General features: G+C 47.9%; 6 non-coding genes across 6 annotated transcripts; all 6 read right to left on the bottom strand.

Annotated features, from left to right (window-relative positions):
• Nucleotides 1-1,876: 1,876 nt before the first annotated feature.
• LOC140390797 (U1 spliceosomal RNA) lies at nucleotides 1,877-2,040 on the bottom strand. The gene has a single exon (XR_011934854.1). It is a non-coding gene; the product is annotated as a U1 spliceosomal RNA (small nuclear RNA).
• Nucleotides 2,041-3,984: 1,944 nt separating this feature from the next.
• LOC140390791 (U1 spliceosomal RNA) lies at nucleotides 3,985-4,148 on the bottom strand. Its single transcript, XR_011934848.1, has one exon. It is a non-coding gene; the product is annotated as a U1 spliceosomal RNA (small nuclear RNA).
• Nucleotides 4,149-6,092: 1,944 nt separating this feature from the next.
• On the bottom strand, nucleotides 6,093-6,256 carry LOC140390703 (U1 spliceosomal RNA). The gene has a single exon (XR_011934760.1). It is a non-coding gene; the product is annotated as a U1 spliceosomal RNA (small nuclear RNA).
• Nucleotides 6,257-8,179: 1,923 nt separating this feature from the next.
• Nucleotides 8,180-8,343, bottom strand: LOC140390786 (U1 spliceosomal RNA). Its single transcript, XR_011934843.1, has one exon. It is a non-coding gene; the product is annotated as a U1 spliceosomal RNA (small nuclear RNA).
• Nucleotides 8,344-10,287: 1,944 nt separating this feature from the next.
• On the bottom strand, nucleotides 10,288-10,451 carry LOC140390672 (U1 spliceosomal RNA). Its single transcript, XR_011934730.1, has one exon. It is a non-coding gene; the product is annotated as a U1 spliceosomal RNA (small nuclear RNA).
• Nucleotides 10,452-12,395: 1,944 nt separating this feature from the next.
• Nucleotides 12,396-12,559, bottom strand: LOC140390741 (U1 spliceosomal RNA). The gene has a single exon (XR_011934798.1). It is a non-coding gene; the product is annotated as a U1 spliceosomal RNA (small nuclear RNA).
• Nucleotides 12,560-13,065: the final 506 nt, after the last annotated feature.

The following is a 13,065-nucleotide window of genomic DNA, read 5'->3' as shown; positions in this document are numbered from 1 at the left end:
TCACTCACACTTACTGCATTTACACGGCCAAACTGTCACTTTACTTACAATTATCTCTACCGAATTAGACTAGTTCTGTTGTATGATTTTGACAAATTGTCGAATATACCTCTCTATAAGAAACACATTGCCTAAAACGTCCGCTATGCTATTTGCATATTGGCCTGAAAAGGAAGTGAACCGCCCCTTATCTACCTATCAGTCAAACGATGGACCGTTTTCCGGAATGAAGACTATCTCTCTCAAAATTTTGTCTGTCCATCTTTATTCAGCAAGGAAACAATTAACTTTTCTGACACAGAAATAGAAAGATTGATGTGGAGGTTTTTGGAGTCACGAAGATATTGGTTGTTGTCTCTAGGAGAGGTTTTTTAGCGTCATGAGCAGTTTATTGAGAGGCATGTTTGCAGGTTTATTTGGGGGCGGGGTCAGGTTAATCTTCATGGGGACATGCTCCCCACCCCCATCCCCACGCACGCACCCCATCCCACATGCATCACCACACACTCACACACTATATTGTTTAAAAATAAATTTAGAGTACCCAATTCATTTTATGTTCCAATTTATTGGCAATTTGATGTGGCCAACCCACCTAGCCTGTACATCTTTGGGTTGTGAGGGTGAGACCCACGCAAACACTGAGGAAAATGTGCAAACTCCTCATGGACAATGACCCGGGGCCTGGATCGAACTCTGGTCTTCGACGCCGTGAGGGAACAGTGCTAAGCACTGCGCCACCATGCCGCCCCTAAACAGACACACTACCCCGACCCTCCTGCACCCATCTTTTTTCTTTTAAATTTAGAGCACCCAATCATTTTGTTATTTTTTTAAATTAAGGGGCAATTTAGCATGGCCAATCCACCTAACCTGCACATCTTTTGGGTTGTGGGGGTGAAACCCACGCAGACACGGCGAGAATGTGCAAACTCCACACGGACAGTGACCCTGGGCCAGGATTCAAACCCGGGTTCTCAGCGCCGTTGTCCCAGTGCTAACCACTGCACCATGTGCCACTTTCGCACACACCCATCTGACACGCACAGACCCAGCACACCAGCCCCCCACGAAAAACACACACACACTCATTCTTGATACTCACAATCACCCAACACACACACCCGACACTGAGTTAACATTTCTGCAACGGGGATAGAAAGAAATTGATGAGGAGGATTTGAGAGTCACAAAGATGTTGATTGTAATAAAAACAATGATTATCGTCACAAGTAGGCTTACATTAACACTGCAATGAAGTTACTGTGAAAAACAACTAGTCGCCACAATCCGGCGCCTGTTCGGGTACAGAGCGGGAGAATTGAGAATGTCCAAATTACCTATCAGCATGCCTTTGGGGACTTGTGGGAGCAACCGGAGGAAAGCCACGCAGACACGTGGAGAATGTGCAGAGTCCACAGAGCCGGGAATGGGACCTGGGATCGTGGAGCTGTGAAGCAACTGCAGGGCAGCACGGTAGCAGAAGTGGATAGCACCGTGGCTTCACAGCACCAGGGTGCCAGATTCGATTCGCCGCTGGGTCACTGTCTGTGCGGAGTCTGCGTGGGTTTCCTCCAGGTGCTGCGGTGTCCTCCCACAGTGCAAAGAAGTGCAGGTTATGTGGACTGGCCATGCTAAACTGCCCTCATTGTCGAAAAAAGTTTAGGAGAGGTTAATGGGATAGGATAGAAGTGAGGGCTGAAGTGGGTCGGTGCAGACTGTATGGGCTGAACGGCCTCATTGTGAACTGCATGTTCTATGCTAACCACTGTGTTACCATGCTACCCTGTTGTTGGCTCCTGGAGAGGTTTTTAGGGCGCTGCTTCCAACAGGTTGCTCGATCTGAAAAGGATCAATCTATTTTTGTTTCGTAAATCAGGGGAGAGCGCGAACGCAGTCCCCCACTACCACAAATTTTGCAGTCGAGTATCCCGCATTTGGGGACATCGCAGGCGTCAGCACACCCGAAGTGCAATGGGCTAGCCTCGTCCTGGGCGAACCACCTTTTTGATCATGGTTTCACCCCTGCCAGGTAAGTATGCTTAAAAACAATACACCCTCCCAGTCCACACCACACATCACATCTTTCACTCACACTTACTGCATTTACACGGCCAAACTGTCACTTTACTTACAATTATCTCTACCGAATTAGACTAGTTCTGTTGTATGATTTTGACAAATTGTCGAACATACCTCTCTATAAGAAACACATTGCCTAAAACGTCCGCTATGCTATTTGCATATTGGCCTTAAAAGGAAGTGAACCGCCCCTTATCTACCTGTCAGTCAAACGATGGACCGTTTTCCGGAATGAAGACTTTCTCTCTCAAAACTTTGTCTGTCCATCTTTGTTCAGCAAGGAAACAATTAACTTTTCTGACACGGAAATAGAAAGATTGATGAGGAGGTTTTTGGAGTCACGAAGATATTGGTTGTTGTCTCTAGGAGAGGTTTTTTAGCGTCATGAGCAGTTTATTGAGAGGCATGTTTGTAGGTTTATTTGGGGGTGGGGTCAGGTTAATCTTCATGGGGACATGCTCCCCACCCCCATCCCCACGCACGCACCCCATCCCACATGCATCACCACACACTCACACACTATATTGTTTAAAAATAAATTTAGAGTACCCAATTCATTTTATGTTCCAATTTATTGGCAATTTGATGTGGCCAATCCACCTAGCCTGTACATCTTTGGGTTGTGAGGGTGAGACCCACGCAAACACTGAGGAAAATGTGCAAACTCCTCATGGACAATGACCTGGGTCCTGGATCGAACTCTAGTCTTCGACGCCGTGAGGGAACAGTGCTAAGCACTGCGCCAACATGCCGCCCCTAAACAGACACACTACCCCGACACTCCTACACCCATCTTTTTTCTTTTAAATTTAGGGCACCCAATCATTTTGTTATTTTTTTAAATTAAGGGGCAATTTAGCATGGCCAATCCACCTAACCTGCACATCTTTGGGTTGTGGGGGTGAAACCCACGCAGACACGGCGAGAATGTGCAAACTCCACACGGACAGTGACCCTGGGCCAGGATTCAAACCCGGGTCCTCAGCGCCGTTGTCCCAGTGCTAACCACTGCACCATGTGCCATTTTCGCACACACCCATCTGACACGCACAGACCCAGCACACCAGCCCCCCACGAAAAACACACGCACACTCATTCTTGATACTCACAATCACCCCAACGCACACACACACCTCTGACACACACACACCCGACACAGAGTTAACATTCCCTCAACGGGGATAGAAAGAAATTGATGAGGAGGATTTGCGAGTCACATAAATGTTGATTGTAATAATAACAATGATTATCGTCACAAGTAGGCTGACATTAACACTGCAATGAAGTGACTGTGAAAAACAACTAGTCGCCAAAATCCGGCGCCTGTTCGGGTACAGAGCGGGAGAATTGAGAATGTCCAAATTACCTATCAGCATGCCTTTGGGGACTTGTGGGAGCAACCGGAGGAAAGCCACGCAGAGAATGTGCAGAGTCCACAGAGCCGGGAATGGGACCTGGGATCGTGGAGCTGTGAAGCAACAGCAGGGCAGCAGGGTAGCAAAAGTGGATAGCACGGTGGCTTCACAGCGCCACGGTGCCAGATTCGATTCGCTGCTGGGTCACTGTCTGTGCGGAGTCTGCGTGGGTTTCCTCCAGGTGCTGCGGTGTCCTCCCACAGTGCAAAGAGGTGCTGGTTATGTGGACTGGCTATGCTAAACTGCCCTCATTGTCGAAAAAAGTTTAGGAGAGGTTAATGGGTTAAGGGGATAGGATAGAAGTGAGGGCTGAAGTGAGACGGTGCAGACTGGATGGGCTGAACGGCCTCATTCTGCACTGTATGTTCTGTGCTAACCACTGTGTTACCATGCTCTCCTGTTGTTGGCTCCGGGAGAGGTTTTTAGAGCGATCTTTCCAACATGTTGCTCGACCAGAAAAGGATCAATCTATTTTAGTTCCGTAAATCAGGCGCGAGCGCGAACGCAGTCCCCCACTACCACAAATTTTGCAGTCGAGTATCCCGCATTTGGGGACATCGCAGGCGTCAGCACACCCGAAGTGCAATGGGCTAGCCTCGTCCTGGGCGAACCACCTTGTTGATCATGGTTTCACCCCTGCCAGGTAAGTATGCTTAAAAACAGTACACCCTCCCAGTCCACACCACACATCACATCTTTCACTCACACTTACTGCATTTACACGGCCAAACTGTCACTTTACTTACAATTATCTCTACCGAATTAGACTAGTTCTGTTGTATGATTTTGACAAATTGTCGAATATACCTCTCTATAAGAAACACATTGCCTAAAACGTCCGCTATGCTATTTGCATATTGGCCTGAAAAGGAAGTGAACCGCCCCTTATCTACCTATCAGTCAAACGATGGACCGTTTTCCGGAATGAAGACTATCTCTCTCAAAACTTTGTCTGTCCATCTTTATTCAGCAAGGAAACAATTAACTTTTCTGACACAGAAATAGAAAGATTGATGAGGATGTTTTTGGAGTCACGAAGATATTGGTTGTTGTCTCTAGGAGAGGTTTTTTAGCGTCATGAGCAGTTTATTGAGAGGCATGTTTGCAGGTTTATTTGGGGGCGGGGTCAGGTTAATCTTCATGGGGACATGCTCCCCACCCCCATCCCCACGCACGCACCCCATCCCACATGCATCACCACACACTCACACACTATATTGTTTAAAAATAAATTTAGAGTACCCAATTCATTTTATGTTCCAATTTATTGGCAATTTGATGTGGCCAATCCACCTAGCCTGTACATCTTTGGGTTGTGAGGGTGAGACCCACGCAAACACTGAGGAAAATGTGCAAACTCCTCATGGACAATGACCTGGGTCCTGGATCGAACTCTAGTCTTCGACGCCGTGAGGGAACAGTGCTAAGCACTGCGCCACCATGCCGCCCCTAAACAGACACACTACCCCGACACTCCTACACCCATCTTTTTTCTTTTAAATTTAGAGCACCCAATCATTTTGTTATTTTTTTAAATTAAGGGGCAATTTAGCATGGCCAATCCACCTAACCTGCACATCTTTGGGTTGTGGGGGTGAAACCCACGCAGACACGGCGAGAATGTGCAAACTCCACACGGACAGTGACCCTGGGCCAGGATTCAAACCCGGGTCCTCAGCGCCGTTGTCCCAGTGCTAACCACTGCACCATGTGCCATTTTCGCACACACCCATCTGACACGCACAGACCCAGCACACCAGCCCCCCACGAAAAACACACGCACACTCATTCTTGATACTCACAATCACCCCAACGCACACACACACCTCTGACACACACACACCCGACACAGAGTTAACATTCCCTCAACGGGGATAGAAAGAAATTGATGAGGAGGATTTGCGAGTCACATAAATGTTGATTGTAATAATAACAATGATTATCGTCACAAGTAGGCTTACATTAACACTGCAATGAAGTGACTGTGAAAAACAACTAGTCGCCAAAATCCGGCGCCTGTTCGGGTACAGAGCGGGAGAATTGAGAATGTCCAAATTACCTATCAGCATGCCTTTGGGGACTTGTGGGAGCAACCGGAGGAAAGCCACGCAGAGAATGTGCAGAGTCCACAGAGCCGGGAATGGGACCTGGGATCGTGGAGCTGTGAAGCAACAGCAGGGCAGCAGGCTAGCAAAAGTGGATAGCACGGTGGCTTCACAGCGCCACGGTGCCAGATTCGATTCGCTGCTGGGTCACTGTCTGTGCGGAGTCTGCGTGGGTTTCCTCCAGGTGCTGCGGTGTCCTCCCACAGTGCAAAGAGGTGCTGGTTATGTGGACTGGCTATGCTAAACTGCCCTCATTGTCGAAAAAAGTTTAGGAGAGGTTAATGGGTTAAGGGGATAGGATAGAAGTGAGGGCTGAAGTGAGACGGTGCAGACTGGATGGGCTGAACGGCCTCATTCTTCACTGTATGTTCTGTGCTAACCACTGTGTTACCATGCTCTCCTGTTGTTGGCTCCGGGAGAGGTTTTTAGAGCGATCTTTCCAACATGTTGCTCGACCAGAAAAGGATCAATCTATTTTAGTTCCGTAAATCAGGGGAGAGCGCGAACGCAGTCCCCCACTACCACAAATTTTGCAGTCGAGTATCCCGCATTTGGGGACATCGCAGGCGTCAGCACACCCGAAGTGCAATGGGCTAGCCTCGTCCTGGGCGAACCACCTTGTGGATCATGGTTTCACCCCTGCCAGGTAAGTATGCTTAAAAACAGTACACCCTCCCAGTCCACACCACACATCACATCTTTCACTCACACTTACTGCATTTACACGGCCAAACTGTCACTTTACTTACAATTATCTCTACCGAATTAGACTAGTTCTGTTGTATGATTTTGACAAATTGTCGAATATACCTCTCTATAAGAAACACATTGCCTAAAACGTCCGCTATGCTATTTGCATATTGGCCTGAAAAGGAAGTGAACCGCCCCTTATCTACCTATCAGTCAAACGATGGACCGTTTTCCGGAATAAAGACTATCTCTCTCAAAACCTTGTCTGTCCATCTTTATTCAGCAAGGAAACAATTAACGTTTCTGACACAGAAATAGAAAGATTGATGAGGAGGTTTTTGGAGTCACGAAGATATTGGTTGTTGTCTCTAGGAGAGGTTTTTTAGCGTCATGAGCAGTTTATTGAGAGGCATGTTTGCAGGTTTATTTGGGGGCGGGGTCAGGTTAATCTTCATGGGGACATGCTCCCCACCCCCATCCCCACGCACGCACCCCATCCCACATGCATCACCACACACTCACACACTATATTGTTTAAAAATAAATTTAGAGTACCCAATTCATTTTATGTTCCAATTTATTGGCAATTTGATGTGGCCAATCCACCTAGCCTGTACATCTTTGGGTTGTGAGGGTGAGACCCACGCAAACACTGAGGAAAATGTGCAAACTCCTCATGGACAATGACCCGGGGCCTGGATCGAACTCTGGTCTTCGACGCCGTGAGGGAACAGTGCTAAGCACTGCGCCACCATGCCGCCCCTAAACAGACACACTACCCCGACCCTCCTGCACCCATCTTTTTTCTTTTAAATTTAGAGCACCCAATCATTTTGTTATTTTTTTAAATTAAGGGGCAATTTAGCATGGCCAATCCACCTAACCTGCACATCTTTTGGGTTGTGGGGGTGAAACCCACGCAGACACGGCGAGAATGTGCAAACTCCACACGGACAGTGACCCTGGGCCAGGATTCAAACCCGGGTTCTCAGCGCCGTTGTCCCAGTGCTAACCACTGCACCATGTGCCACTTTCGCACACACCCATCTGACACGCACAGACCCAGCACACCAGCCCCCCACGAAAAACACACACACACTCATTCTTGATACTCACAATCACCCAACACACACACCCGACACTGAGTTAACATTTCTGCAACGGGGATAGAAAGAAATTGATGAGGAGGATTTGAGAGTCACAAAGATGTTGATTGTAATAAAAACAATGATTATCGTCACAAGTAGGCTTACATTAACACTGCAATGAAGTTACTGTGAAAAACAACTAGTCGCCACAATCCGGCGCCTGTTCGGGTACAGAGCGGGAGAATTGAGAATGTCCAAATTACCTATCAGCATGCCTTTGGGGACTTGTGGGAGCAACCGGAGGAAAGCCACGCAGACACGTGGAGAATGTGCAGAGTCCACAGAGCCGGGAATGGGACCTGGGATCGTGGAGCTGTGAAGCAACTGCAGGGCAGCACGGTAGCAGAAGTGGATAGCACCGTGGCTTCACAGCACCAATGTGCCAGATTCGATTCGCCGCTGGGTCACTGTCTGTGCGGAGTCTGCGTGGGTTTCCTCCAGGTGCTGCGGTGTCCTCCCACAGTGCAAAGAAGTGCAGGTTATGTGGACTGGCCATGCTAAACTGCCCTCATTGTCGAAAAAAGTTTAGGAGAGGTTAATGGGATAGGATAGAAGTGAGGGCTGAAGTGGGTCGGTGCAGACTGGATGGGCTGAACGGCCTCATTCTGAACTGCATGTTCTATGCTAACCACTGTGTTACCATGCTACCCTGTTGTTGGCTCCTGGAGAGGTTTTTAGGGCGATGCTTCCAACGGGTTGCTCGATCTGAAAAGGATCAATCTATTTTTGTTTCGTAAATCAGGGGAGAGCGCGAACGCAGTCCCCCACTACCACAAATTTTGCAGTCGAGTATCCCGCATTTGGGGACATCGCAGGCGTCAGCACACCCGAAGTGCAATGGGCTAGCCTCGTCCTGGGCGAACCACCTTTTTGATCATGGTTTCACCCCTGCCAGGTAAGTATGCTTAAAGACAGTACACCCTCCCAGTCCACACCACACATCACATCTTTCACTCACACTTACTGCATTTACACGGCCAAACTGTCACTTTACTTACAATTATCTCTACCGAATTAGACTAGTTCTGTTGTATGATTTTGACAAATTGTCGAACATACCTCTCTATAAGAAACACATTGCCTAAAACGTCCGCTATGCTATTTGCATATTGGCCTTAAAAGGAAGTGAACCGCCCCTTATCTACCTGTCAGTCAAACGATGGACCGTTTTCCGGAATGAAGACTTTCTCTCTCAAAACTTTGTCTGCCCATCTTTGTTCAGCAAGGAAACAATTAACTTTTCTGACACGGAAATAGAAAGATTGATGAGGAGGTTTTTGGAGTCACGAAGATATTGGTTGTTGTCTCTAGGAGAGGTTTTTTAGCGTCATGAGCAGTTTATTGAGAGGCATGTTTGTAGGTTTATTTGGGGGTGGGGTCAGGTTAATCTTCATGGGGACATGCTCCCCACCCCCATCCCCACGCACGCACCCCATCCCACATGCATCACCACACACTCACACACTATATTGTTTAAAAATAAATTTAGAGTACCCAATTCATTTTATGTTCCAATTTATTGGCAATTTGATGTGGCCAATCCACCTAGCCTGTACATCTTTGGGTTGTGAGGGTGAGACCCACGCAAACACTGAGGAAAATGTGCAAACTCCTCATGGACAATGACCTGGGTCCTGGATCGAACTCTAGTCTTCGACGCCGTGAGGGAACAGTGCTAAGCACTGCGCCACCATGCCGCCCCTAAACAGACACACTACCCCGACACTCCTACACCCATCTTTTTTCTTTTAAATTTAGAGCACCCAATCATTTTGTTATTTTTTTAAATTAAGGGGCAATTTAGCATGGCCAATCCACCTAACCTGCACATCTTTGGGTTGTGGGGGTGAAACCCACGCAGACACGGCGAGAATGTGCAAACTCCACACGGACAGTGACCCTGGGCCAGGATTCAAACCCGGGTCCTCAGCGCCGTTGTCCCAGTGCTAACCACTGCACCATGTGCCATTTTTGCACACACCCATCTGACACGCACAGACCCAGCACACCAGCCCCCCACGAAAAACACACGCACACTCATTCTTGATACTCACAATCACCCCAACGCACACACACACCTCTGACACACACACACCCGACACAGAGTTAACATTCCCTCAACGGGGATAGAAAGAAATTGATGAGGAGGATTTGCGAGTCACATTAATGTTGATTGTAATAATAACAATGATTATCGTCACAAGTAGGCTTACATTAACACTGCAATGAAGTGACTGTGAAAAACAACTAGTCGCCAAAATCCGGCGCCTGTTCGGGTACAGAGCGGGAGAATTGAGAATGTCCAAATTACCTATCAGCATGCCTTTGGGGACTTGTGGGAGCAACCGGAGGAAAGCCACGCAGAGAATGTGCAGAGTCCACAGAGCCGGGAATGGGACCTGGGATCGTGGAGCTGTGAAGCAACAGCAGGGCAGCAGGGTAGCAAAAGTGGATAGCACGGTGGCTTCACAGCGCCACGGTGCCAGATTCGATTCGCTGCTGGGTCACTGTCTGTGCGGAGTCTGCGTGGGTTTCCTCCAGGTGCTGCGGTGTCCTCCCACAGTGCAAAGAGGTGCTGGTTATGTGGACTGGCTATGCTAAACTGCCCTCATTGTCGAAAAAAGTTTAGGAGAGGTTAATGGGTTAAGGGGATAGGATAGAAGTGAGGGCTGAAGTGAGACGGTGCAGACTGGATGGGCTGAACGGCCTCATTCTGCACTGTATGTTCTGTGCTAACCACTGTGTTACCATGCTCTCCTGTTGTTGGCTCCGGGAGAGGTTTTTAGAGCGATCTTTCCAACATGTTGCTCGACCAGAAAAGGATCAATCTATTTTAGTTCCGTAAATCAAGGGAGAGCGCGAACGCAGTCCCCCACTACCACAAATTTTGCAGTCGAGTATCCCGCATTTGGGGACATCGCAGGCGTCAGCACACCCGAAGTGCAATGGGCTAGCCTCGTCCTGGGCGAACCACCTTGTTGATCATGGTTTCACCCCTGCCAGGTAAGTATGATTAAAAACAGTACACCCTCCCAGTCCACACCACACATCACATCTTTCACTCACACTTACTGCATTTACACGGCCAAACTGTCACTTTACTTACAATTATCTCTACCGAATTAGACTAGTTCTGTTGTATGATTTTGACAAATTGTCGAACATACCTCTCTATAAGAAACACATTGCCTAAAACGTCCGCTATGCTATTTGCATATTGGCCTTAAAAGGAAGTGAACCGCCCCTTATCTACCTGTCAGTCAAACGATGGACCGTTTTCCGGAATGAAGACTTTCTCTCTCAAAACTTTGTCTGTCCATCTTTGTTCAGCAAGGAAACAATTAACTTTTCTGACACGGAAATAGAAAGATTGATGAGGAGGTTTTTGGAGTCACGAAGATATTGGTTGTTGTCTCTAGGAGAGGTTTTTTAGCGCCATGAGCAGTTTATTGAGAGGCATGTTTGTAGGTTTATTTGGGGGTGGGGTCAGGTTAATCTTCATGGGGACATGCTCCCCACCCCCATCCCCACGCACGCACCCCATCCCACATGCATCACCACACACTCACACACTATATTGTTTAAAAATAAATTTAGAGTACCCAATTCATTTTATGTTCCAATTTATTGGCAATTTGATGTGGCCAATCCACCTAGCCTGTACATCTTTGGGTTGTGAGGGTGAGACCCACGCAAACACTGAGGAAAATGTGCAAACTCCTCATGGACAATGACCTGGGTCCTGGATCGAACTCTAGTCTTCGACGCCGTGAGGGAACAGTGCTAAGCACTGCGCCACCATGCCGCCCCTAAACAGACACACTACCCCGACACTCCTACACCCATCTTTTTTCTTTTAAATTTAGAGCACCCAATCATTTTGTTATTTTTTTAAATTAAGGGGCAATTTAGCATAGCCAATCCACCTAACCTGCACATCTTTGGGTTGTGGGGGTGAAACCCACGCAGACACGGCGAGAATGTGCAAACTCCACACGGACAGTGACCCTGGGCCAGGATTCAAACCCGGGTCCTCAGCGCCGTTGTCCCAGTGCTAACCACTGCACCATGTGCCATTTTCGCACACACCCATCTGACACGCACAGACCCAGCACACCAGCCCCCCACGAAAAACACACGCACACTCATTCTTGATACTCACAATCACCCCAACGCACACACACACCTCTGACACACACACACCCGACACAGAGTTAACATTTCCTCAACGGGGATAGAAAGAAATTGATGAGGAGGATTTGCGAGTCACATAAATGTTGATTGTAATAATAACAATGATTATCGTCACAAGTAGGCTTACATTAACACTGCAATGAAGTGACTGTGAAAAACAACTAGTCGCCAAAATCCGGCGCCTGTTCGGGTACAGAGCGGGAGAATTGAGAATGTCCAAATTACCTATCAGCATGCCTTTGGGGACTTGTGGGAGCAACCGGAGGAAAGCCATGCAGAGAATGTGCAGAGTCCACAGAGCCGGGAATGGGACCTGGGATCGTGGAGCTGTGAAGCAACAGCAGGGCAGCAGGGTAGCAAAAGTGGATAGCACGGTGGCTTCACAGCGCCACGGTGCCAGATTCGATTCGCTGCTGGGTCACTGTCTGTGCGGAGTCTGCGTGGGTTTCCTCCAGGTGCTGCGGTGTCCTCCCACAGTGCAAAGAGGTGCTGGTTATGTGGACTGGCTATGCTAAACTGCCCTCATTGTCGAAAAAAGTTTTGGAGAGGTTAATGGGTTAAGGGGATAGGATAGAAGTGAGGGCTGAAGTGAGACGGTGCAGACTGGATGGGCTGAACGGCCTCATTCTGCACTGTATGTTCTGTGCTAACCACTGTGTTACCATGCTCTCCTGTTGTTGGCTCCGGGAGAGGTTTTTAGAGCGATCTTTCCAACATGTTGCTCGACCAGAAAAGGATCAATCTATTTTAGTTCCGTAAATCAGGGGAGAGCGCGAACGCAGTCCCCCACTACCACAAATTTTGCAGTCGAGTATCCCGCATTTGGGGACATCGCAGGCGTCAGCACACGCGAAGTGCAATGGGCTAGCCTCGTCCTGGGCGAACCACCTTGTTGATCATGGTTTCACCCCTGCCAGGTAAGTATGCTTAAAAACAGTACACTCTCCCAGTCCACACCACACATCACATCTTTCACTCACACTTACTGCATTTACACGGCCAAACTGTCACTTTACTTACAATTATCTCTACCGAATTAGACTAGTTCTGTTGTATGATTTTGACAAATTGTCGAATATACCTCTCTATAAGAAACACATTGCCTAAAACGTCCGCTATGCTATTTGCATATTGGCCTGAAAAGGAAGTGAACCGCCCCTTATCTACCTATCAGTCAAACGATGGACCGTTTTCCGGAATGAAGACTATCTCTCTCAAAATTTTGTCTGTCCATCTTTATTCAGCAAGGAAACAATTAACTTTTCTGACACAGAAATAGAAAGATTGATGTGGAGGTTTTTGGAGTCACGAAGATATTGGTTGTTGTCTCTAGGAGAGGTTTTTTAGCGTCATGAGCAGTTTATTGAGAGGCATGTTTGCAGGTTTATTTGGGGGCGGGGTCAGGTTAATCTTCATGGGGACATGCTCCCC

The sequence above is a fragment of the Scyliorhinus torazame genome, chromosome 14 (assembly GCF_047496885.1).
Source record: "Scyliorhinus torazame isolate Kashiwa2021f chromosome 14, sScyTor2.1, whole genome shotgun sequence".
Classification (NCBI taxonomy): Eukaryota; Metazoa; Chordata; class Chondrichthyes; order Carcharhiniformes; family Scyliorhinidae; genus Scyliorhinus; species Scyliorhinus torazame.
The sequence above is the reverse complement of the archived record's forward strand: the minus strand, read 5'-3'. Positions and strand labels throughout refer to the sequence as shown.